Source organism: Natator depressus, chromosome 3 (assembly GCF_965152275.1).
Source record: "Natator depressus isolate rNatDep1 chromosome 3, rNatDep2.hap1, whole genome shotgun sequence".
Lineage (NCBI taxonomy): Eukaryota > Metazoa > Chordata > Testudines > Cheloniidae > Natator > Natator depressus.
The window spans coordinates 164,520,112-164,545,287 of record NC_134236.1 but is presented as its reverse complement, the minus strand read 5'-3'; the positions used below and the strand labels follow the sequence as shown (position 1 = coordinate 164,545,287).

Sequence of the window (25,176 nt, the reverse complement as noted above, 5' to 3'; positions counted from 1 at the left end):
TTTATTCTCCAGGGACACCAGACAGACATCTTTCGTGAGCACTTTAAAACATTCCCTTGATAAAATTAACAGAAAAACCTCTTGCTGCTTTTTGTTTGTTGCCATATTGTGCCTTTGTCTTTTTTTTTTAAAAGAGTTCTTAATTATATTTATAGTCCCCAGTGTTTCAATCTATAGGGTAATAACTGGCCCTCTGCAGTTAAATTAGACCTTATTTAAGGTAGGACAAAATGTCTTGCCTGTGGTTTGTATTTGTATTCCACCAGGAGTCTGAAACCATGAAACAACCAATAAAAAAATATATCTGAAAAGAGTCAAACAACAGACTTTCCCCCTTACCTTGTAAACTTCAGCAGGTTCTACAGCCACTTTCAAAGAGACAGAGAAAGTAAGAACTACAGGTCTCAGAAACATGCCTTGACAATAAGACCTCTTGCTTTTGCCAGGGATTTAGCCAGCCTTAGAAACAGCATTTTACCTGCAGTGAAGTGAAACACCAATCCTGACAGGTAACCAAGGAGCCCACACTACAGAGAGCTGCTTTTAAACACAGCTATGGTGAGCAAAGGAGACCAAACTTCCTCACACATGCAAACTCAAGATTTAATTTTCTGCAAGATTACCCACAATAATTACCAGTTTCTGTAATTTATCCTTAAAAGCTTGTGACTATAGGATCCATAGGAATTGATCTTTTATCTTTTACCTCTATGCATATCATGTTTAATACAGTTTACCAGTTTAACACGGAGAATATTTTCCATTAATTTCTAGAGTTACTAAACTGAACCTTAACTAAAATTAAGTTGATATTAAAAGCTCAATGAGTAACCCAATGAACAGAGGTGCTGTATATAGGGTTTAGCAAACATGCCGCAGTAAGTGTTCTGGCAGTTACCAAGACAGAGCATCTGCTGACCAGCATGCGTTTTCTGTTGGCTACATACGTTAACCATACATACATTAACCATTAGTTTGACATTCTAAAAGCAATGACCAGATTTCTGCTGCTCTTGGTCTGCAATTGTTTTTTTTAATGCAACCTATATCACTCCATCTAATTTGTGCCACTGAATGTAGAATTTTAACATCTTCAGGGAAAACCAGAAATAGACTTTCTGCAACAAAAGTCTAAACATATTTGGCTAATCGCAGCATGTATTTCACAAACAAAAGGGGTGATTTGGAAAATCCATTCTGAGAATGAGCATCACATACAACACACCACACTGATGGACTTTACAAGATAGTTTGTCCTTGAAATGCTGTAGTTAGTTCCATTAAAATAACCAAAACTGAAATATTTCTTTTGACTCGTGTATCAATTTTCATAGTCTTACGATACCAAAATTAACTCATTAGAGTTCATATATGCTATTCTGTAAAGAGGAGTTTATTGAATTGAAATCTACAGGCCAGTTTACAATACATACGCTACCACTTAAACTAACTGATTTACATATATAACAGTTGTTCTAGAAATACATGTGTAATATAACCAGAAGTCACCAGCTATTATAGACCATCTTACAAATTTTGTTTAACTAAATATATAGGCAGTTAAATTTTGGTAGAAATGGCGTTTTACTTGTGATGCAATTCTTTTTAGTAGCTGCTATTACAAGTAAAGTTTGTTCACTACCTGAGAATCTCTCTAGCAAGAATTTCGTAAAATTGCAAGCTCTTAGGTACAAAGACTATCTGTTTGCAGTTGTGCTAGAACTAGGGATGCTGGGGCTGCTGCCACACCCCCCGACTTAAAGTAGTAATAACCAACACATTGTTTCCATCAGCAGCATCCCACTATACAAATTGTTCCAGCACCCCTGTCTGTTTGTATAACTTCTAGGCCAGCGGGCACTACCCTAGTACAAATAATAAATAATAATAGAATAATTTCTTAGGTTCAGAGTTGTTGCTCACAGGATTATACCCATGGAAGTAAACAATAACACTGTATGGCCATGTCTACACTACTGGTAGATCAGCACTGCTGCAATCAATGCAGCGGGGGTCAATTTAGTGGGTCTAATGAAGACCCACTAAATCAATGGCAGAGCACTCTCCAGAACAAGAAGAATAAGGTAAGTCGATGGGAGAGCATCTCCCATCGATGCAGCGCAGTGTAGACACCGCGGTAAGTCGACCTAAGCTACATCGATTCCAGATACGTTATTCACGTAACTGGAGTCGCATAACTTAGGTCGACTTACTGCACTAGTGTAGACAAGGCCACAGCTATAAGAAGTTCTAGAAGTGTAGATGCAACCTCAGGAAAAAAAATATCTACCCAGTTCAGCTACTCAAGATGAACTAGAAAAGCAGGAGCCTTCATGAGGAGAGGGAAAAGTTCATTTCTCAGGGTCGCCTGTAATCCAGAGATGAGGAGGGAAAAGGCTGTTACCCGTTAATCTGGACTGGAGAGAAAAGTAAAGACATTTATAAAAATGTGGATAAAAAATGTCAGCTGAAAGAAAGAAAGAACTGAAGCCATATTACACTAGGTTCGATAAATATGACCCCACAAAAGCTATAACATGTATAATAATATAGAAGGTCCAAATGAACTCATAGAGCAGTATGTGACAGAGGTAAAGCTATTAGCTAAAGACAGTTTAAGGAGACATCAGTTTGGGACAGGACAGTATCTGGGCCTATTTGAACAAAAATACATGAAAGTCTGATGATAACTCAAGACACTGAGCTGGATTTAAATAAAATAGTAGATATTGCTAGAACACATGAAATAGCACAAGTACAGCTAAAAATCAGTGCTGGCATAGGATCACCTTCTCAGCTACTTCTGAGCCATTGTTTCATTTTGCCTTCACAAAACACCACTCCAAGCCAAGTCATCATCCAGCTACAGCTCTGAAAAAGCTTAAGGCCAAGATCTTCAAAGGTGACTAGCAATTTGGATCCCCAACTTGAGACCCCTTAAAGGGGACTGATTCTCAGAAAGTGCTAAGCACCACCCATCCTCAGAAAAATCAGGCCCCTTTAAAGGGGTCTCAAGTTCAGCCCCTGATAACAGAGGTGCCCAAAAATCACTAGTCACTTTTGAAATTCTTAGCATAAGACTAAACAGGTCCAACAGCCCAGTTTTAACTACAAAACACTAAAGCCTTATCAGGAAAAAGAAAGCGTGTGCATGCAGAATCCTGATGGCCAGTCTGGCACTGTTTGTCTATGCCAGTCTATCATCTGGTACAGACAAACAATGGAAGAATATTTCAGCATAATCAAACACGTGCTCAAGTCAGAAGAAGTTAATTTTAATCCAGCTGGTTCTGATTATTACTCTGTTTCTAGACCACAAGACAATTTTATTGTCCTGCAGAACATAACACCTTTGACGACCCCAGAAAAGAAGTAAATTTGAAAAGCAAAAAGAAATTAAAAAAAAAAAAAAACAACTGAAATCATTATGGGCCCAATTCATTGCCCACTGAAGTCAACAGGAGCCTTCCACTGACTTCAGTTGGATAAGGCCTGTGTTATCCATACAAGTTGTGCTGTAAAACCACATTAGAAATTGAATCTACAAATACTGTATTGTTATAAATACTGTTAATATTTGAAACATGTAGGAATTTAAATAGCAATGTTCTGAAATATTGATGACTAGATATTTGGTGATTGCTGCTTAGTGGTCCATACGAAATGAATTTGTGGCTTCAGTCCAGTCCCTGGTAGTCAGGCTCCCACTTAACAAAAGAAACCAACACATTTTTTACCCTTTTTGGCAGCCTCCACAGAACAAGCCAAGTACTGAGTGAGCTTGGATATTGAATCACTCTCTCATCCCTTCAGGTGGTACTTCCAAACCTATTTTGACTCAGTTTGCGGAAGCTTACACTAACATGACCAGGAATGTATAGTTATCAGGACTGTCCATCTGGTATTTTCACAAGCAAAAAAATCAAACTAACATTCCTCAAGTGCTAACATGTTGGTACGCTAGACACTGAAAAAGTAGCAAAAGTTCAGTTAAAATAAAAAAACAGCTGGACTACCCATCCCAACAGATTTGTTTCTTTTTTTTTAATTGCAGATCAGCTGTAGGGATGTTTACAAGATGCAAGGCTGCCATCAACTATATTATTAATTATTAATACTTAATGGTAATCATTGATTACTTTCACTGTGTACTAAAATGTGCTCTATTTTGTGTTCTACGATTGAAAAAAAAAGAAAAAGAAAAAGAAAAAACGTGTGTGCCCTGAATCTTCACTAAGTGTTGTGTCTGCGTCTCAGTTTCAAGTATGCAAAGAGGTTTTCTGGTAACTTCGGCTCAAAATAGACTTCTCTTTCTGTTTAGGTTCTTTTTGGTGCCCACCACTATAGTCTATGAATCCTGGACCAGTGACAGGAAAACTTTCCAATTCTGCCTGTTGGAAAAAGTGCTTTGTCATCCCATTCTCTAACTTCTCAAAGTTTTAGGTCATAAATCCAATATCTTCTTCAAAGTACATCAGATAGAGAAAAACTGATGTCACAGTCAGTAAAGATACCCACTTGAAACAAAGGAAGGCGGCCCCTTGCCCCATGTTTACAGGGTCCCTGAAGCCATACTGCACATGTCTGATCCTGAATTCTTTGTTATCTTCTAGGCAGAGACCTCCTTGATACATTCAAAAGATCACTGCTTCTGCCAGGCCCAATAATATGAATGTATTTCCTGGTTTTTTGTTCAATAATTAACACAGGTTAGGGGGGAGGCAGTACTGTTTTATAATTTATTTGGATAATAGTCTTGATTCTTCTCCGAACATTTTGATTTAATTCTAGATCTCTGTCAGTCTGTGTATGAAAAGTTGTATGGTATCTTCACTCTTAAATCACCCTTTTTTTTGGGGGGGGGGGTGGGAGGGGAGAGTTATGTTAGGGCCTGATTTGCACATTTTTAAAATACTATTTTGTCTCAAAAATCATATTTTCCCCCCTCTTTTCTGTGCGCTACTGAAATCTTAACACTTACACAATTCAAACAATGACAAAGGTCTTTGTTGTATTTGACAGATTTTTCTGACATACCTATCTAATCAGAGAGCTCTCCTTTTACTTGCCTTTCAAATGCACTTCTTTTCAATAGAAGTCGGACTAACAGGGCCTATATGTAGTGAGTGGCCTGTTATTGTTACATGTAGGCTAAATCCTGCTCTCCGTACGCACACAAGGAGTCTCACTGATGTCAGTGGGACTACTCAAAAGAGTAAAGCAAACAGGATTTGTCCCTTTATCTAGCTATATACTTTTTAATTGTAACCCTGTACGCCTGACATATGCTGGTCAATTCTAACAGGGTGATGATAAATAATACAAAACACTTCCTGGCTGAAATCTTCATATATTGTCATTACTGATATGACATAGCTGTGTGTGACACTTTACAGTCATAGAAATAAGTCAAGTTCCCTGCTCAAGGAGCTTACAGTTGCATTCATCCAGATAACATTATGACATAAGTACAAGAAACCACAGAGAGTTGATAGAGGGCTGACAAAAACAATAGAAGAGGGTTAAAGTTCTTAGGGGAGGGTTTTTTGGGATGTGAGAGTTGTGGACTTAGATTTACAATCATTGGAGTTGTTATCTGACAAAGTTCTTGGGTATTTTTGTTTGGTTTTATTATTATGTTCTGTTTTACAAACTCTACATGGTTAGCACAGGTGTGGCAAAGGGAAGCACCCTAGATTAATGGAGGATAATAGCTGAATGTTGTAGGCTTTGAGGAAGGGGGAAATGATCATACAGACACACATATGTCTACATATACACACATGGAAAGGGATTTGGTTAAGGTTAGAATTTGTGAGTGATGAGGCACATGACAGTCAGGAGTCAGCAAAGGTTTGGTGGGATGGAAAATCTTGAGATAAGACACACACTGCTCACACGATCTGCATGTGCCTATCATCATGCAGTATTATACTAGCTGACACCATTGGTTTATCAATTCTCCAAAAGACAGAGGCTATAAATTAAGACCAGGGATTGGAAAATGGTGAATGAGAAATGAAAGTCATAACACTTAAAACCTCCACGACAGATATAACCTATTATCCTTCTTGTCAAAATACTAAAACTTCTATTTTGCAATTTAATTTAAGCATTAATTGACTGTTTCTTTAAATTACAAAGATCTTTTGTATAGTAACTTACCCACTAAGGGCCTGATCCTACAAATACTTATGCATACCCTTAATTGTAAGCATGAGTAGTCACACTGATTTTTAGTTTAATGGGACTACTCACAGGAGTTAACCATGTGCATAGGTTTTTTCAGGATCATGGCCTAAGTCATAATATGTAATTAAACAGAAACATTTCCTGAGAGTGTTTTTTCCCCTTCAGTGGATCTACTGCAACAGTGGGGCTGGTGGAGATACACAGTTTAAATTGAACCTGAAAAATTGAAATACTTTCCCTTTAATACTGAATACAAGCTGATACGATGTCACATGACCTTTACCGTAATTTCTATTAAAATCATTTCATGTCTGGTTGATTCTGCTATCCTGGCTCATTTGTATTGTTTACAACAAGTCATTGCACCCGGCAGTTAGTGGTGGCTGAATCCATGGTTACCAGTTTTTACATTCACTAGTTAAATGGAATGCAGCTCTTCTGTGAGTTTCATGGAGAAAGCTCTTAAGAAACCACAATCCAGCTATCAATCAGGCTAACCTGGGAGAAATTAATCTTATAAACATAAGTATTGTTGCATATTAAAAATTTATAGAAAGGGAGCTCAAGGCTTTTATTCGTTGCAGTTGCAAGAGTGAAGGTGTTGAGATCTGACTTAGTGCATGGGAGACTTAGGTTCTGTGGTCTACATCTGACATTCATCCATGTTGTGCCTTCTCTAGCTTTCAAGGCTAATAAAACTATCCTTTTTTAAGCTTTTAAATTTTGAGCACTTATTTTACCAGGCATGTGCCTGGAATATAAATAGTGCTTAAACACAGGTCTAACCACACTGCAGTCCCAGCAAAGTAACTTAAACAGACACAGACAAGATAGTAAAACACAGAATAGACAGCACTGAGTAGAATTCAATTAAGACAAAACAACAGTGGAATGTTCTTGACTAGTAAATTAAGCCAGCAAACGAATATGTTTTATTGCTCTTAAGGACTACGTGAACTAATTCTACTTGCCCTGTTATTTACTGTTCGTTGTGGGGTGCGGTTGAAAAAACAAACAAAAACTTATTTACAAGATGGAGACGACACACATTTATAATGCCTAATACTATAAGAAAAGTTCTCTACTGTTTGCTGGCTACAATAATTGTCCCACAAGATACAGGAGAGCAACAAACAGTTAAATCAAACATATTACTAGCTCATCTACTGCAAAGTCACTGTATCAGAAGCCCGAATTGATTTGTTTCCTCAGAACGAATTGAAAAAGAATGTAACATAACGTCTGGAAAAAATATCCCTGCTGCCCTGCTAATCGGATATAGTATAATGGTTGATTGCAGCTTTGCACTGTGCTATTGTTGCCTAAATCATACATACTTACAGGTTCTGGGTTCTTCCAAGAGTTTGGTGCAGTTTCAAGGACAAATGTCTTAAGGAAGTCTTTCTACTGTGCAGCAATGATCCTAGCTCTGATCTGATTACATGAGCAAAATGCTAAATCGGACAATAGAAAGGAAACTTCCTGTGTAAAGAAGAAATCTTGGAAAGTCTCAGGGTTAAAAAGGCTGCTTAAATGTGCTGGTTGATTTGCTCCCTAGTTGTGTATACACAGTAGCAGCTGATCTCTGTTTGCAGCCCTGCAGAAAGAACCCTTTACTGAAAACCAATGGCATCACATTTCACTGGAGCTAGTGCCAAGCTCTGGGGAGCAAAGCAACCCTGGACAACTTCACACAATTAAAATAAGTGGGTTTGCTGCATGTCCAGGAGGACTTTTAAAATTGTGTATTTACTGTGTCACTTTTGCTAACAATGAGCTGAAATCCTGCAGTCCTTAATCATTCCTGATACAAGCAAAACTCCCATTCATTTCAATGGGGTTTTGTCAAGACTGAGTAAGGAGTGTAGTATTTGTCCAAGTATGTTTTGCTTTGTCTTGATTGTGGTCTTTGCAGGTGATAAGGTGTTAGCTGTGCCCTAAGGCACTTTATGTGTTGGAACTGTTATAGCAGGTGCTGTACACAACCTGTGTTTGTCCTAAATTCATTCTGACCCTGTCTTACATCAGTCACACTCTTTTCTTAGCTTTCTTTCAGATATAGAGCAAATGATTTGTTTTTTCTTCTTTCCCCACCAGTGTCCTATGTCAAACTTTCTGGGACAGTCCTACTAGAATAAAATCCTCCGATTCCAAAAACCGAAAACTTTGCAAGGATTCAGGAGCCTGTTTCAGAGCCAAACTGCAGAGCTGGCTACTATTTTTATAGCAGTCTTAACCAAAACTTCAGATCCAAACGCTCCATAACTTGGGGAAGGAGAAAGTTCCGAATCTTGATGTGGTGGGTCTCAGTTTCTTAGTGATGTCCAAGTAAGCAAACAAACCCAGAAAAACAACATTTTGAAACAGTCCGCGGGAGCTATATGGACTTCTGTGGTAAGGAGCTGCAACTCAAACTGAGCAACACACTTTCTGGGTAATTATTTTTGGTATTATTAATCATGATTTTTTTACTGTAACATTTAGCCCTGGATAATGTTCCAAATAGTAACTGGAACATGCATACATTGCAGTTAGAACATGACCGAACAGCATGTCAGGTGCTTTTTTTAAAAGGGGGTCAGTTTTCTCTTTTCTGGGCCACAAACATGAAAATCAAAGGGAAATGTAATACGGTTCAATTTTTAAACACAATCATAGAGTCCAGTTAAGAAGAGTTATTGTGTATTTTGTTCTGCACATTTGCAAGATAGTTTATGATCACTTAGATCAGCGGTTCTCAAACTGTGGGTCAGGACCCAGGGTGGGTCGTGACCCCATTTTAATGGGGTCGCCAGAGCTAGCATTAGACTTGCTGGGACTCAGCGCTGAAGCCTGAGCTGCACCCCCACCTGGGGCAATGGGGCTCAGGCTGCAGCCCACTCTCCCCTCACCTGGGCGGCAGGGCTTGGCCTGCAGCTCCCTTCCCCCCACCCAAGGTGGCAGGGCTCCGGCCCTCCCCCTCACCCCGGGTCATATAGTAACTTTATTGTCAGAAGGGGGATCATGGTGCAATGAAGTTTGAGAACCCCTGACTCAGATTATTCAACACCCTTTCCCCTGTTAAGCACTATGACTGTAGTAGTTAGTAGTATATTATGTTATTTCTCTAATATGCTGAACTTTGTTCCAAAGGGCAGAAACCAAGCCATGTTCAAGTACTCAAACAGCACAATAATTGAGATTCTATGTATATCTGATATACATACATGAGTGTGCACATTGTACATACCTGCATGTAAAATTGGGGTTCACGGTTATGTGGGTGTTAGGGTGACCAGGTGTCTAGTTTTTGACCAGTCAAAAAGGGACCCTGGCGGTTCCGGTCAGCACTGCCCACTGGGCCATTAACAGTCCTGTCGGTGGTGCTGCCCAGCTAAGGCAGGCTAGTCCCTACCTGTTCTGACACCGCGCTGTGCCCCGGAAGCAGCCAGCAGGTCTGGCTCCGAGGCCGGGGGGAGAACGGGGCTCCATGCGCTGCCCCCACCCCAAGTGACGGCTCCGCACTCCCATTGGCTGGGAACTGGCCAATGGGAGCTGGAGAGGCGGTGCCTGCGGGCGAGAGCAGCATGCAGAGCCACTTGTGTACCTCCACCTAGAAGCCCGACCTGCTGCTGGCTGCTTCGGGGTGCAGCACGGTCCGCAGTGCCAGGACAGGCAGGAAGCCTGCCTTAGCCTCCCCCCCGCTGCTGCGCTGCTGACTGGGAGCCGCCAGAGGTAAGCCCACGCCCCAACCCCACGTTCCAATCCCCTGCCCCAGCCCTGCCCCCCCAACACAGAGCTCTCTCCTGCACTCCAAACCCCTCATCCTTGGCCCCATCTGAGACCCGGCAACCCCACCCCAGAGCCCTCACCCCCCCACACCCCAACCCCCTGCCCCAGCCCAGAACCCCCTCCCACACCCTCAACCCCTCAACCCTGGCCCCACCCCAGAACCAGAACACCCAGCCAAGAGCCCTCACCCCCCCACACACCCCCTGCCTCAGCCCGCAGCACTCTCCTGCACTCCGAATCCCTCGGCCCCACCCCCCAGCCTGGAGCCCCCTTGTGCACCCCAAACCCATCAACCCTGGCCCCAGGACAGAGCTCACACCCCCAGCTGGAGCCCTCACCCTCTCCTCCACACCAACTCCCTGCCCCAGCCCCCTCCTGCACCCTGAACCCCTCATTTCTGGCCCTACCCCGAAGCCCGCCCCCCAGTTAGAGCCCTCACCCCCTCCCGCACTCCAACTCCCTGCCCCGGCCCAGTGAAAGTGACTGAGGGTGTGGGAGAGCAAGCCACCAAGGGAGAGGGAATGTAGTGAGCATGGGACGGGGCCTTGGGGAACGGATGAGAAAGGGGGCGGGGCCTTGGGGAAGGGGTGGGGATAGGATGTTCGGTTTTGTGAGATTAGAAAGTTGGCAGCCCTAGTGGGTGTATTACTGGCCTGATTTTCAAAGGTTCTCAGCGCCTTTGAAAAATCAGACTGCTTGTTCCTTGAATTTTTTTAATCAATCTGATTGGTTAAGAAAGTGGTCACCTGTCCCAAATTACAATGGTAACAGACAGTCTGTATCAAGACCATCATTAACATCCAACATATATATCCTCCTCCACAACAACAAACGTTCAAATAATTGCTGCATTCCCAGAATTTCCTGCAGGAGGAGAGGAGCTTGTCAGCTCCTGGAGTGTCTCCACTGGGAAAATGAGTTAACATCTCCTGTTGGGGGGAGAAATCTCTTTGGCACTGAAGTAAAAGAGTCAGTGTGGTGCTACTAACTGAGAACTCAGGAGACCTGGTTCTGCTGTGTGACCTTGAACAAAGCACTTTACCTCTCTGATCCTGCATCATTAAAGTCAAAAGGAGTTTTGCCATTGACTTCAGTGGGAGCAGAGTCTCTGTGCCTCAGTTTCTCCATCTGTGAAATGGAGATGCTTGGGAGGAAGACAATGGACTGAAACTCAGAGTTCAACTTCTGGTTCTGCCACAGTCTTCCCCTGTGACTTGGGCAAATCACTATTGCTTCAGTACCCAATATTCTTCTCATGTTATATCCTCTTCTCCCCCCTTTCTCTATCCTATCTATTTTGATTGATCTCTTCAGGGCAGGATTTGTCTCTAATTTATGCATATGTACAGTGCCCCGTGCAATGGGACCCTCTTGTCAGTTGGGATCCACAGGCACTAATTCATTCAATCAATGAATCAATAATAAAGTCTTTATGATGATAAGGATTTCAGTGAGTCAAGATTACTGCCCAAAAGCCTTTATGTGCAGAAGTCCTTATCCACAAAGACTGACCTTCCTGAGTCCTGCATAAAGCCCAGTACTCTGGATTTATGCAGTTGTCCTGTTCTAAAATTAGTGGGCATGACAAAATCCACCCCTCAAACCTGGGGAATGTCACAGAGTTGCAGGACATCCAGCCAGGATTAGCATCCACTCTTTATGTCTCCCATATGGGGTTTCCCAGCCACTGCATCTGTGTAAATGCAGATCCAGAGACTCCCCTTCCCTCAACTTTCCCCCCTCTGACAGCACATACTGAGCCCACATGGAACCCAACAACCCAGCACACAGGAATTTCAAAAGCCCGTCTTCCCCCCGACCTCTCAAATGTACCCCATTGGTAGTACAGTCTGCATCACAGCTGTGTCTCCCTCCCTGTCCCTGCACTTCATTCTCAAGAAGTGCCCCCTGTGAGGCAGGCTGGTGGGGTGGGATAGAGGAAGGAGTAGACCCTTTCTCCAGCAGCTCTGGGATCTCCTGCACTCTCATCCCTCCTCCCCTCCTGCAAGGAGCAGAGAGAGATGAGAAGCTTTCAGGGAAGGACAGTAAGAGCCAACATATATGTGGAGGGTAAGACCTGGGTAAGGAGCAAACAGACTGGCTCCCTACATTATTAATAGAAATGGAGGGGGAGCTGGGAGTGGAGCAGGCCCTGAGCGGCTGAATTCTTCACAGGCTGGGAGGTTCAGCTCCCTCCAGTGAAGAGCGTACAGGCCTAGCTGCTCCTTGCAACTTCTCCTCTCCCCACATGGAAACCAATGCCTGCTCCTGGGCCGCAGGGTCCCTCTGTCTACTCTTTAGTGGGAAGGGGGAGAAAGTGACACATGCAGGGGCCTTCTTGGGGGAAGCAGTAACGGAGTACTGCAGTGAAGGAGGGCTATACACCGTAATAGTATATAGAAGTGGAGTATGAGGAGAAGGGGATGGGGACAAGTTAATTAGATTAGTACAGGATGGGACTGGTCTGACTTAACTGCACAGAACTGGGGGTTCATGCACGGGGACACCAGTCTATATTGAGGCCAACACAGGGACCAGCCCCTCAAATCCCTGATCTGTAACAGCTTAAAAAACTTATTAATTTCATTCACACGGTGTGACGGCATCCTTAAAAACAGGTCTTTATAATAAAAAAAATCACACAGGGCCCCAGTGCTGCCAACACTTAAGCAGTGGTACTGATTCTCACGATTCCATGATTGGTCTTGCGATATCTGTTGATTTTCTTAAAGCCCCAGTGCCTGGAGTGAAGTGATAATGTGAGACTCTCACTTTCGTTTAAAAAAAAGAAGTTTCTAGCCCTTGCAGTTACAGGAAAAAGGTTGAAAATGGGATTCAGGTGCACCCTGAAGGCTCAGAAATGAGAAAGCCAATAAACCACCCCACCAAGATTTATGATTTTTTTCAAAAAAAAAATCACATGATTTTTTAAGCTAATCTCATGATTTCAGGAGCCATACTTGTGATTTTTGAATTGCTGGGGTGGGTAATAATGCTTAACCACACAACTTTATCCACAAGAGCCATAATCCCTTTGAATTCAATGGGAGTACTCAAAGTAGTAAGAACTACACTCAATAGTAAGTGTTTGCATGACAGGCCCCAAGAAATCAATCATACAGCTTTTACTCAGGCAATATGTGTTTTGCCCAAATAAGAACTGCAGAATCAGATTCATATAGGTCTTTCTGTCTCCAGTCTAGGTATTTATTTTGTCCCATCACCATGCAATCAGAGCACCATGCAATCTTTGCCTTCCTCTTCTTCCTTCTGCTCCACCTTCTCTATATTCTTCCATGCATGAAATACCTTCGTAATTCCTGTTCAAACAAGTCACCACGTTCTCCTCATTCAAATTCCTCCTGAAAACTCACTTCTGCTTTTGTCAGCTACAAACATTTAATCAAAATTAACAGAGCCATCAAGATATGCACATGCCTAAACTGAGTAAACATGTCAGCTGTAATGCTGTTATAATGCTTGCCCACATCACCTTCCATTGCCCCATCATCCCCATTTTGTTTATTACCGTCACTTTTTGTGTCTTGCATAAAATTTAGATTGTACGATTTTTCATTCAGGGCCTTTTTTTTGTTCTGTAACATGCCCAGCACACTTCTGAGCCATGTATAAATAATAAAATAATAGCACTAATAACAATATAGATATAAATACTACTTATAACATAGCTATAACTACCACCACAGAGGCATTACTGTAACTGTGACATTTGGGATAAATAATTCTAGGCATCTAAATCTAATTTAAATTCTTTCCCGGCTTTAACCACGGCTTCAAAACCAGATGAACTCAAGCCAAGGTGTATGACCTTATGCTACACTGGTAATCCACACTAACTAGGAAATAAATTTTCAGCGATTAAGTTGAATTGTTCATACAAAATGTCAGCTTCAGCTTTTCACCCATACAAAACAGCTTGGAAAATATATACTGCATGTGTTTATTATAGCTACAGTCACTATGAACATCTATAATTCTCCAACAATTTCTTTGATTTATGTTCAAAAACATACAGGGCATGAAATGATGCCTGCAACCTTACATTTTTCTCAAGAACATTGTGGGGAGCAGATATATTCCAAAACATCATGTTAGATTCCCTGTTATGTCTGCTTTTTAAAATAAATGTATGATAATCAATTACTCATGCTTCAAAGCAACTGCCACTAGATTCCCCATCAGAAAAGCTGTTTGGAAAAAGTTCCATTTTCTTTTCCCTTACTATCTGGGTTTTAATAAGGGACTGTGCCCACATATTAAAAAAGGAAAAATGCTTTTGTAAAATAAGTGCCAATCTTAACTCACATCAACAAGCTAGTCTTACCACAAGTTTACAGAAAAGGGCCATCTTCGTTGATTGACACACTAATAAAAGTGTACATGCTATGAAACTCTTGGGCCTGATTCTCCTCTCACTCATACCTTTGCCAACCAGAAGTAACTCTCCACTGATGTCCAAGGAGTGACACTGGCGTTAAGTGAGAGGAGAGTTAGGCCTCACACATTTAACTAAGACATGTAAAATGTTTGCGTATGAAACTTGCCTAGTTTTGGTTTCCATTAGAAACTCTAAACTCTGAGCATTTTTGTGGAAACATTTGTTAAGGGGCTGATCTTTTTTCCCGTTGAAATCAAGGAGAGTAGTCACCATTAACTTCAGTGGGAGTAGGACTAATTCCTAATGACCATGAACAACCATTGAGTTTTAGGTGAATATGGGCCTAGATGCGAGTGAATCTGGACCTGGGTTCTAGTAATACTGGTTTCTGCTTCAAGCAAACATGGCCCAATTTATCATAGCAACCAGCCAACTTTCCTGTTTTCAGCATGCCAGCTGGAATAAACTCAGCAGCTGTAATAGGGTTTGGCTATGAGATGTTGGATTTGTTTGAACCCCACACCCAAAGGATGCAAACCCACATGGATCGCAACCAAGGAAAATATTTGCATGATCTGCTGGTTGGCGGAGCACCATTTTTCACATAGTTCTAGTAACAAAGTCTTTGAGGAGGGACGGAGTTAACTGCATATGTGTGCCCATCACCCATGCAGCCGCATCTAGAGAGCATCAACAGTTGCTCACCTATTTTCACAGTGGGAAATAATCAGGTATTAGTTGTCAAGGAATAATCAAGAGGAATCTAGGTCAAAATCAGAGGAAGACTGCCCTGTCCATTTGATGAAATTTGCAAACACAATGCCAGTGTAAAAACAAAGAACTTATTTTAATGGTTATAATATCTCCTCAGACTCCCACATAAGAGTGGAAACATGAAACTGCTTTGTTAGAGTAAAATGCACTATTCCCTTAGTTTGATTTTGAAAGGTATTTAAAATCAATATAAAACTGCAATATCCGAAAAATTTATAATCATTATTTCAAACAGGCAGACTTGAAAGAGTCTCTTGTTCGTGGGGAAATCTTCAGTTAGTTTTTCTAGTACCAGTGGTTCAATCGAAAGATTCACCAACTGCCCCCTGGAGAAAACTGAAGATCTGCATTTAAATGGAGATATAGTATTTCCAAATGCGAAGTACCTGGAAGGCAGATACTGTCAAGGTTTCTTAGGGAGTGGATCTCAAATTGTATTAGGTACATTTCAGCACAGTAACTATCCCCATTTCATAGGAGTAGGACTATTTCCATATCATTTTTTCTATGTGCATACTTTGTAATATTTGTCCTAAGTTAAAATTCAATCCTGATCCAAAACGAAGCCCTCACTTACTAACAACAAGCAATTACTACCTTATATATAATTTTCTGATATGCACAATGAAGACCATAGTAGATTGCCTGTCTAGAAATGTTAAATAATTGAAAAGTATGATGACTTAATAGAATAGTAAGCTTGGTTTACAATGCAGTCAATTTAGAGCCATAAAAACACTGTAAAAATTTTATCTTGCGGTTGACCATTACATATCCTATTTATTATTCAAAAGTATTTCAACAGCATTTTTCTTCATTAATGTGGCTGCTGGCATTTAACACCAAGTCTCTACATTTGGATAATTTTCCAAATATAATTTTAAAACAAACTATCTAAAATTCAGTAAATCACAGCATAAATGCTGTATTTTCATATTTTACCTTAAACTTACTTGGTGGGCTGTAAAATACATTCAAAACCCACGAGACTTTGTAATCTAATAAATCAAAGTGTGTGTGTGTGTGTGTGTGTGTGTGTGTGTGTGTCCTATATATAACATTTAAAAAGCCAGTATATCTACCTCTGGATGACACATCAGAAAACCAAAATCAAATCTTATAAATACTTTTTTTTCCCTATCCTATACAATTGCAAAGTTTTGCATGAGTATGCTGTTAAGGCATATATAATGTTTATAGTGAAAAAGACACTCACGATCAATTTCAAACACACAGACATTAGTCTGGGCAGACTCTTGCTGAAATTCTGGTTGCAACTGAAATGTCCCTGTAAACAAGGTTACTGAGAACAGACCAAGATATCCTTCTCAGCAACACCTTCACCAGGAGCCCTTCAGCTGTCTGCTTAGTTTGTTATACCTTATCTTGCAGCACTGACATTCTAATGCTGATTCAAATTCAGGATTCAAAATGAAAGATGAACTATCTTTAAGATCACTTAATATTGAAATACTGTTGCAGAAATAAGTGGTGCTAGGTTTGAGATATGGGTATAGTACTCTAATAGTCACCTTTTAATATCTGAAAAATAGTGCAGAATAAATGAGGTATTGCACACAGTTACTGTCATTGATTTAGTTGTATTTTGATACTGAACACATCAAATGCCATGTTTACCTCCTGCTGCATCTTGAACATTTTAAACTGTAAAGTCCCCCTAGGGGAGACCTGTCAGATTCCAGTTTATGCATTTAAAAATTCACTTGTTACACTGGTACTTTAAAATACAGGGAACAAGAATGTAACCATACAAATCATTTCTTGGTCCGAAGCCCTTGGATGTTTTCAGTGGAAGTGCAATAAGGGGTTGACTGTCCATGCGTACAATTTAACTTGGGTTATCTTGCAAGTACTCACATTTTAGCTTGACATTTGAGATGCAGTGTATCAAAGCTTTACACTTCTTCACGTTTAAAATGGGATGGGGGTGGCAAGGAAAGCAGAAGATTCCAAAATCTTGTTTTCCCCACTAACTGCCTTCTACAGCTCACGTACTTCCCTTATACAACCAAGGAGCTATGTTCAAAGTTCTTCACTGTCTTTTATTTGAAGGGCATTCAAATTTCCCTCCCTCGCACAGACTATGGTACTGTCTCAATTTGTATGTTTTGTTAAAGTCCTCTTAACTACATCAAAATGACACAGTTGGGGTTAAAAACAACAATAAAAGGGATCAAGGCCCCTGATTCCATCCTCTCTACCCCCACCCTCCTCCTTTACTTTACTTTCTTTTTAAATTCTACTCATTTTTATTTGCCGCTTTCATTATTCTGCTCATTTCTGAAATGCATTCCTCCTATGTGATGTTTGGTACCCTGCAAAATCTTTTAACAACAGTACACCAAGCAGTCAGAGAACTGCCCCTGCAGCACTTCACAACATATCCTCAGACCACTTTATCTTTTATAGCATTACTGTTACGTTTTAAAAAAAAAACCTGTCAGGCAGATCACATTTAGACAGCAACATGAGATCACTTCTCTAAAACCCCTCCAGATTGGAGCTGGGGTACCGCCAAGATGAAGACTACATCCTACGTTCCACACTTTCCTTTGGTCCGCCCGGATTCTGTTTGCAAATGACTTGCTTTCTTTGTGTGTATAGACGTGTCAGGTTGTATGTCCACTGATTCTGGTACATACAACAACACAAACAGAGCAGACGTGCTTTCCTAGCCAAGCAGCCCCATGGGGCAAATTCACAACATCACTGAAGCAACCAGGCTACAGACAGAAATAAATGAATACATAATAAATAATAAACAACAGTAATCCCCTCCACCACAGTGACAAACAGAGTTTCCACCAGGCCTGTTTGGCTCTTGTGAATCACTCATGGAAATGTTTAAGGAAGAAGAAGGGGAGGGGGGAGGAAAGGGAAGCGTCTCTCTGTCTCTGGGTCCGTCGCTTTCTCCTTAGAGCCTAACGGAGCTTAATCTAGGGGGAACCACTGCATCGTGTTGGCCGATGGGGGCTGCTCTCGGCTACCCGGGGGCCGAGATAGCAAAGCAGTAGCAGCAGCGAGCTGGGGATCGCGGAACTTCTGAGCTCCCTGCGAGGGGAGCTAAGGGAGGCTGCGAGACACACTCGGAGCAGGAGCAGCAGCGGCCACCACGCACAGTGACAACCGCTGTAAAGTCAAGTCCCCCTACCCCTTTTGCAAAAGCAAAAGCCACCCCAAGGACCCTGTCCCCTAACTCCGGCTCGGTAAAACCTTGTCACTTTCACAGCACTCTTGATCCTTTGGAAAGAAGGGGGGAAAGGGGGTGGGGGGGGAAGCAGGACAAAACCTGCTGCGTTTGGATCTGTCAGCAGAAAAAATGCCAATCTCTCTATATAATATATTCTTTAAAAAACGCCAAAGAGCTGAAAATCGATCATCCCTGGGGCCTGGGCTTTGTTGTGTGGTTTTTATTTTATTTTTTTTAAGGGACTGACTCTAAGCAAGTGAAATTGACAAGGTCTGAAGGGGGGGGGGGTAATAGCGCTTCTATCAGCTGCTAGTCTCAAATCAAAAACATGCCCCAGATGCAGTGTCAGTCTGCAGATGTGCATGATGGTAAGGTTGGGACTCGGTTTACCTGGTCAGGTCAGAACCGCAGGCAGGTTAATCAGGTGAGTCGTCGGGAATTTTAAAGAAGCCGAAGCCGGTTTCTTTGCTAGGAAAGTCTACAACACCATGCAGGGACATTGCAAAATCTTTACACACGCCTCCTTTAACTGGGCTCCCGCGACCTCAGCCGGCGAAGGGGGGAGGCTTAGCCGAGGCAGGCCCAGGCCACCTCCCCATGCCTTGGCCAGGGGATCAGCGGGCTGCCCCGCGGCACCGGGGCCACCTAAGCGGCTGCTCTGCGCCGGGCGAGGCGGGTTCCAAGGGGATCAAGGGAGCGGCGGGTGCTCGGAGGATGCGGAGGCCTCCCTGTTTCCTTGGTAGAGTCGATCCGCACTCAGTCTGACCCAGGACGTCACTCTGCCTGTCTGTTTTCTCAATGATAACTTGGCAGGAGAAGGGGGAAGCTGCCAGGTTTTCCCTGGGCTCATAACCTGGTATGTGCACGTTTCTTTGCATGCATTTGGGGGCGGGGGGGGGGGAATTGACACTTTCTAAATAAATACATAATCTGGTGGTGTCGTTAGCGGACGGCTCTGCTGTATTTGCATTGATGGAGTCGCTGTGTGTGTTTTTCGCTGCTGCAGAAGGAATCAAGCATGCGTTCGTCTTTTTGTCTTTCATTTTACCTTCAGGGTGACATTCAGTGCCAAGTGCTCTTTTCTGATCATCGCCAAGTCCCACCTGGGAAAAAAAAAGGGTGGTGGGGAAGGGGGTGCCAACCCTCAGCCAGCCCGGATGCTGGGTAGTAAATCCCTCCTGCAACAAACGGGACACTTCTCCCACTCACACATAGGAAAACAAGCCATTTTCTAAGCCATCGGGGGCCAAAGAGAAAGAGCAACAGAAATGCTAGATGGATCTAGAGAGTCCAATAATGTTCTTGCTTTGCACTGGCAGAATTGCGTTTACCAGGCACACGTGTATAGGCCTTGCACAAGGGTTATTTCTGTATCTCAGAAATTTGCTTTAGAGCTCCTTGGGAGGAAGGGGAGGGGAGAAGCCCCCAGTTGAGAGTATCCATATGGTACAGTATTAAATGTAGGGATTGCCTAGTGTTAGTGAACACAGCAGGGCAGACAGAAAGACATTTTAAAATTCACCAGCATAATGGTGTCTCTTTTTAAAAAAAAAAGCCTTGAACACCATTTTCCTCAAATATTATTATTTAAGATTATCTTTCACTACATCAGCTGCAAAGCTTAAAAATATTTATTTCTGAAAATGTAATAAAATGTTTTATATATAGAGAGAGGCTTAATCCTGCAACTACCATTAAAGTCAATTTGCTCGCACTGCACATATGTACTTTTTAAAAAAAAATCTACTTAGTCAGTTTAGTGTTTGCCTTAATGCACATAATATGTGCAGTCTGACTGGATTAAAGTTTCAACAAGAAGCTTAGCTTTTCATTCTCTGACTTTTGTAAGTCTTAGGGCTTGTCTACATTACCCGCTGGATTGACGGGCAGCGAGCGATCCAACAGGGGTCGATTTATCACGTCGACCGCCGAGCGCTCTCCTGTCGACTCCGGTACTTCACCAGGGTGAGAGGCACAGGCAGAGTCGATGGGAGAGTGTCAGCCGTCGACTTACTGCAGTGGAGACACCACGGTAAGGAGATCTAAGTACGTTGACTTCAGCTACGTTATTCACGTAGCTGAAGTTGCGTAACTTAGACTGATCCGCCCCCAGTGTAGACCAGGCCTTAGGCCACATCCGGCTGTGTCTACACTACAGTGATTATATCAGCATAGCTATGTCAGCGTAGCTATGCCAGCATGACCCTGTAATGTAGATGCAGCCGGAGGGGGTTTTCCATCGGTGTAGGAACACCACCCCTCAAATGAAGTTAGCTACGTCAACAGAAGCATTCTTCTGTTGAGATAACTGTGTCTACACTGGGGCTAGGTGGGCATAGTTATGTCAGGGTTTTTGACACCCTTGACCAATGAAGGCCAAAATTGTGTGAACCTAACTTATGTCGGCATATAGCCACTGCAGTTATTAAATCAGTCATGTGTGTGCACACTTGGCTCCTTGCGTCAGCGCTGTGCATCCTCACCGGGAGTGCTTGTACCGATTGTATTGTTAGTGTTGGACATTGTGGGACGGCTTCTGGTGGCCAGTAGTAGTTGACATAAGCAACGCAGTGTCTACATTGACACTGAGTTGACCTAATTACCTCAACCATGACTCTGCGCTGATCAGGGAGATTATGTTACTAAATTGACGTAAAGAGGCACTTATGTCAGCTGGAGCCAAATTTTAGTGATGACACTTCTGCAGCTAGGTTGATGCAAGGCAGCTTACATTGACCTAACTCTGTAGTGCAGACCAGGCCCTAGTTATGTCAACCTAACTTTTAAGGGTAGACCAACTTGACACATGAGTAGTTACACTGAACTCAAGCAACTTCTCACATCTGTGAAGTTACTCACATGCTTAAGTGTTTGCAGAAGTGGCACAAACTTTGCAACCTCAGCAGTAACTTAGGTTTTTGCACTATAGAACTAAAGACTAATTATTTTACACACACATACACCTTAAATACCCAAAACTGTGTTAATGCATATTAAATCTGCACACTTAAATCGCAGAATTCAGGGAATGCAAAAATTAAGGATCCTACGGCAGAGCTAACTCTGCTCATTTGCACCTTCTTGTGTGCTTTATTACCTATTTTTAATAGCAAATTATAATATGCTACGCTACACATTTAACAAGAAAAACAGGAATCGCAAATACTGCATGTGTGCAATGTGGATGATGTAAAGTTATTGCTGGAACTTTACACTTTGCATTCCTATGATTTCAGCTATGCAACCTTAATATTAGATTAACGAACTTTTTTTTCCATTTAATTTCCCAGGTTTTTTACATGTAAAGAAAAAAGGAAAAATTGTCTGTGCTTAATGTTATTAGCACGTAAATGGTCCTAATTAGGTGTTGGCATTCACACTTTATTGAGAAGATGGGGTCAAACAGAGGTAAATTCCCACTTTTCCTGCTGCTGTTGTTTGACTGGACAATTTTCTGCAAGGCTGGGTTAATAGGGCAACACCACATTGATTTACATTGTGATGTCTGTATCTTTCAATTTGAAAGAAAGAGAGCTGGTTTTTTTAAATGAAAACCTAGAACTTTCAGAATATGGTAGGATGCAGCCAGACTCTAAAATTGCAGGATCTGTTGTTGTTTTTTGTTTGGTGGTTTGTTATTTTTTAAAAACGTTTTGTTGCTGTATTGAAATGAGACTTCTACACTCTCCTGCATGTAATATTTCTTGGAGCAACAGAATGCATTGCTTAAAGGATTTGAATATATTGTTTTCTTGGCTATAGTGTGCCATCAGTTTTTAAGCAGGACTGCCTGTTGATTGCAGTGGAGAGTTCTCCTTAACAATTAAGGGCATGATATGGCTGCCTGAGAGGTAAATTGCAGTTGCTCAACACTTCTCACTATCTGGCCCTGTGAGATGAAAGGACAGATTGTGATTGTGGGAGTGATTATTTACAAACTAATTTTTAAAGTAAGTATCTTTAAAGAAGTCTATGTATTTAAAATATATTAAATTTCCAAAAAATAAATGAGTGTCAGGCCTTTCCTAAACCAACAACAGAGAAATCAGTCTAACTCTGCAAGTAAGAACTTAGCTGTAGGCCCAAACTCAGCCTTGGTGAAACCAGCTGAGTTGTGCCCCTTTGCAGCATAGTTAACTTTAGCCTATCGAGTCATACAGCAGACAGTTTATTCAGTTGTCAAAGGAGCATAGCTTAAAAATGTATGCACAATGTAGGCCTACTACGTCTTCTCCAGTGTGATTAGAATATGAAGTTGCAGTCAACCCTTTTCCACTTAGCCCAGTCTTGCAGACTGTTCACATGTCAAAATTAGTCTGTCTTCAGTGGCAGACAGTCCTGCACAGGGAAACAATTCAGGACTGGGTCTCAAGGGACGCCGGAGTCCTGAGCAGGGGCGTGGCCTCAACCGGAAGAGGCAGGGCCTTAAATCCCCAGGCCCTTTAAATCTTGATTTAAAGGGCCCAGGGCTCCAGCGGCGGTAGTGGCGGCTGGGAGCCCCGGGCCCTTTAAATCACCCCCGAGCTACCAGCTGCAGAGGCGGCTGGGAGCCCTGGGACTCGGGGGCGATTTAAAGGGCCCAGGGCTCCAGCTGCCGCTACCGCAGCGGAGCACCGGGCCCTTTAAATCACTGAGGAGCCCTGGGGGCTCCCGGCTGCCACCGCTACCCCGGGGCTCTGGGCGAGCTTTAAAGGGCCTGGGGCTCCATTGTGGTAGCGGCTGCTGGAGCCCCGAGCCCTTTAAATCCCCGCCTGAGCCCTGCTGCCCGAGCCCTGGGGTAGCGGCGGCGGGGCTCCAGTGGGCATTTAAAGGGCCCCGGGGCTCCAGCCGTTGCTACCACCCGGCCCTTTAAATTGCCGCCAGAGCCCCGCCGCCGCTACCCCAGGGCTCCGGCAGCAGGGCTCTGGCGGGGATTTAAAGAGCTGGGGCTGTAGCGGCAGCTGGAGCTCCAGAGCCCTCTAAATCCCCACTGGAGCCCCGCCGCTGCTACCCCAGGGCTTTAAATTGAGGTCTGGGAAAGCCGGTCCCAGTACGGCGCACCGGCTCTTGCCGGTACGCCGTACTGGGGCGTACTGGCTTACTTTCACCTCTGGGTATACTCCACAAAGGGAAACAATTAGATTTTATAGAACCCACCTTACTCCTGTTTGAATTCCAGTAGAAGTTTTGCCATTGGGTTTCATTGGAGGCAGTGTTAGGCCCTTAACTGCAAGAATGTCCAATGGGTTATGAGTAACAAAAGCAAAAAACATTTTAAAACTATGAAAAATAGATTGGCCATATCCTTTTAAATACTTACAGTCCATTTTTACTTTATACACTGCTCCATTTAAAGCAGTAGGTCTAACTGAAGCACCATTAAAAGTGAATCATATTACCTTAAAGAGGAATTTCTAATAAACTTCCACAGAATGGGTTGCAGAATTAATATGGCATTTAGAAGACACTTTAAGAATAAGGTTCTGATTTGGAACTCATACAGTTTAAGTCAGGAGGAACTCCACTGAAGTCAGTACAGTAATGCCAGTATAAAATCAGCGGGAGTGAGATCAGAATCAGGCACCTGTAGCATAACTGGTTTATAGGAACATTATGAAAATGAGAGTCTAATCAAAATATCCTATAGTTTAATGCTAAGCAGAAAACTGTTCAAAAGTCATTCTGACTAGAGCTGGTAGGGACTCTTTTTGACAAAACATTTTTTCATGCGGGAGAGGGGAGGAGAAAAACCCACCCCAGAACAGTCTCTAGCCCAGTGGTTAAGGCATTAATCTGGGAGATGCAGGTTCAAGTCCCAATTCCAAATCAGGCAGAGCAGGGACCTGAACTGGACTAATCATTCTGGGATGATTAGCTAACTTGAGTTACAAAAGCATGTTTTTTCCTAATGAAGACACAGCCTGCATGGAGGAGCTGAGCCCCTACTGTATGCTGTGAAAAGGGTCTCTGCTCTGCTTTGATGCTACAGTGGGAGCAGACTGGAGCGTAGGCAGAGATCCACATTTAAGCAGATTGAATGGCCCCACGTCCCATGCAAAAGGCAATGAGGGTCTTCAGATAGTACCCTAAACCACAAGCTTGACTGATGGTCATGGCAGGGCTCTGCATTGCAGCCCTAGACCTAGACAGGTGCGGGGAAGGGATTTTCACCTATCTATACGTTTCCCACATACAGCCTTACTTTCTGGAAGAAAATGAGCTTTCCTCCACACTGAGTAATGAAGGAGCGGTAAAACAGAGGGATCTGAAAAAGAATCAAAATATTGCTGTTGGGCAGTTTAGGTATCAGCTATGCTCTCTGGCCTGACTCAAGCAAGAGTAACATTGAAGACAATGGGAGTTTGGGGCCTACATGAGTGGGCCTGGTCTGAGACCACATGAGCTTTCCTGCAAACAGCTGAATAGATCCTTTAATGCTTCATGAGGTCACGAAAACTAGATTTATGTTAAGCTGTGTTCCCAATGAGGAACCCCCAAGAAGTGGAGCCACCTGCAGTTGCAGGGTATCCATGTGCTTAGGGCCAGTCCTGTATGTGAGAGGGAAAGGATAGAAGAACAAATTGGGAAAACATGGCTGGAATGGACGTCAATAACACCAGGAGACCACTGAAGACAATGAAATGATGGCACAACATATACAAACAAACAAACCTAACCGACCACAGCACCCAGTCAATGCAATAAAGTGCGTGAAGGATTTTTTGGAGGAGTATGCTGGTAATGCCAATGCCTAACACTTGTCATAACAAACCACTGACTGCTTTTCTTTTTGTACCGGTAGTGTGAATTACCCATTAAATGAGAACAATAGTATTAATATTAAAGAGTA

At 42.6% G+C, this 25,176-nt stretch overlaps 1 protein-coding gene and 1 long non-coding RNA gene across 6 annotated transcripts in view; one reads left to right on the top strand and one right to left on the bottom strand.

The window, feature by feature from the left end:
• Nucleotides 1–25,176, bottom strand: part of ESRRG (estrogen related receptor gamma) — a 476,445-nt gene that overhangs the window by 429,145 nt on the left and 22,124 nt on the right. The window contains exon 1 of one of the 5 annotated variants that reach the window (XM_074949255.1): nt 18,738–18,962. The exons of 3 other annotated variants lie outside the window; for them this stretch is intronic. The gene's annotated coding sequence lies outside the window, so the exon portion shown is untranslated. Of the gene's footprint in view, nt 1–7,533; nt 7,759–18,737; nt 18,963–25,176 lie in introns of those variants that run through there. One more of the 5 variants, XM_074949256.1, reaches the window with a different exon arrangement.
• Nucleotides 19,026–25,176, top strand: part of LOC141985284 (uncharacterized) — a 43,464-nt gene continuing 37,313 nt past the window's right edge. The window contains exon 1 of the long non-coding RNA XR_012638898.1: nt 19,026–19,203. This is a non-coding gene — a long non-coding RNA (uncharacterized LOC141985284). The remainder of the gene's footprint in view (nt 19,204–25,176) is intronic.